Source organism: Oryctolagus cuniculus, chromosome 11 (assembly GCF_051225735.1).
Source record: "Oryctolagus cuniculus isolate XC-2025 breed Fujian yellow rabbit chromosome 11, ASM5122573v1, whole genome shotgun sequence".
Taxonomy (NCBI): Eukaryota; Metazoa; Chordata; class Mammalia; order Lagomorpha; family Leporidae; genus Oryctolagus; species Oryctolagus cuniculus.
Genome location: NC_142877.1, coordinates 45410554 through 45412268, shown reverse-complemented (window position 1 = coordinate 45412268; position 1715 = coordinate 45410554). Strand labels below are relative to the sequence as shown.

The 1715-nt window shown below is 46.4% G+C and overlaps 1 pseudogene; it reads right to left on the bottom strand.

The window, feature by feature from the left end:
- Positions 1 to 574: 574 nt before the first annotated feature.
- On the bottom strand, positions 575 to 660 carry LOC149123433 (U2 spliceosomal RNA; annotated as a pseudogene).
- Between the last annotated feature and the right edge of the window lie 1055 nt (positions 661 to 1715).

Below are 1715 nucleotides of genomic sequence, written 5' to 3'. Positions count from 1 at the left end.
GACTAGAACCAGCACCCATATGGGATGCCAGCACTACAGGCGGCAGCTTTACTGACTAGGCCCCAGTGCATCTATTTTCAGATTTAATCTTTCCTTTGCTAGTGTTTAATCCTGACTTCGGAAAGCATGTGTTTCTACAAAAAACTAACTCTAGCTTGATGTATAAACCCTAACATGGAGAACTTGACATGAGCAGAGCCAAGTGACTTGTTGAATGCCAGCCTCCTGACACCTGAGCCCCCAGACACGTATCTAAGACAGCTCCTTCTAAGCCTCCATCCCCATCCAGGGCATTTTCCCAGGGTGTTTCCCACACCATGATTCCTAACTTCCTGATGGTGGAATTCATTTTTTTCTTCTCTTTTCCTTAACCAATTCTGTCAAGATTTGTCCGTTTTATTGGTCTTCAAATATCCAGCCTCTGGCTATATGGATTTTCTCTACTGCTCAATTGTCCCCTGTTTCATTGATTTTTGCTCTTGCCCTTTCTCCTGCTTTGTGGTTCTTCTGGCTTTTAGATGGTGGCTTAAATCATGAAGTTTCAGCCCATTCTCTTCTCTTCAGCCCATGAAGCAAAGGATTTAGCTGCATCCAAATGACTTTCATGTGTCTCAGTTTATCTTACTACACTTGATCTTAGCCAAAAGGCCAAGAAGCGATCAGTTTATCTTTACAACCAAAGAGATTTAAGTCTCCACAAAGCAGTGCTCTATGATGCAATTCAACCCACATAGGGTCCTATGACTCAGATCTGTAGAACTTTCATAGCTGCTCTCAGAGGGTGGTGAGGAAGCTGAATCATATTTTATTGATATGATCCCACGTGCTTTAGTATAAACAATGCTATTTTTGATTGTGCAGCATTTTAGTTTCTGGGTTGTTTGTTTCCATGCTGGACTTAGGTAACTTCGTTTTCACGGTTCCTTCTAATAACCTTGTTACAAAATCGCTTGGCCACTGCTAAGCCCTGCCTCATTCATGTGTCAGCCTGAGCTTTGCCCTTGGGGGAGTTTTTGCTGTCTTCACAGTGGGCTCCGGATAACCTTGGGCAGCCATGGGCTTCCCTGATCTAAAGTTGACCTGTGTCAGCTTTCACCCCTCCAATGACACTGCTTTGGATCACTCTGTTTAATACCCTGCCTGCCACAGCCCAGGCCTCTGTTCTCCACAAAGGTCCCCATAGCCCAACACTACTAGTTAGTCTCAAAGACAATCCTGGCCAGCGCCACGGCTCACTAGGCTAATCCTCCGCCTTGCAGCACCGGCACACAGGGTTCTAGTCCCAGGCGGGGCGCCAGATTCTGTCCTGGTTGCCCCTCTTCCAGGCCAGTTCTCTGCTGTGGCCCAGGAGTGCAGTGGAGGATGGCCCAAGTGCTTGGGCCCTGCACCCCATGGGAGATCAGGAGAAGTACCTGGCTCCTGCCATCGGATCAGCGCAGTGCACTGGCTGCAGCACGCCGGCCGCGGCAGCCATTGGAGGGTGAACCAACGGCAAAGGAAGACCTTTCTCTCTGTCTCTCTCTCTCACTGTCCACTCTGCCTGTCCAAAAAAAAAAAAAAAAAAGACAATCCTACAAATAGACCAGGAATTACAGGAATTAAAAGCCTTCACTCTCTCCTTCTCATTTTTAAATATTTATTTATTTATTTATTTATTTGAAAGTCAGCATGAGAGAGAATCTTTCATCCGCTGGTTCACTGCCGAAATGTTCACA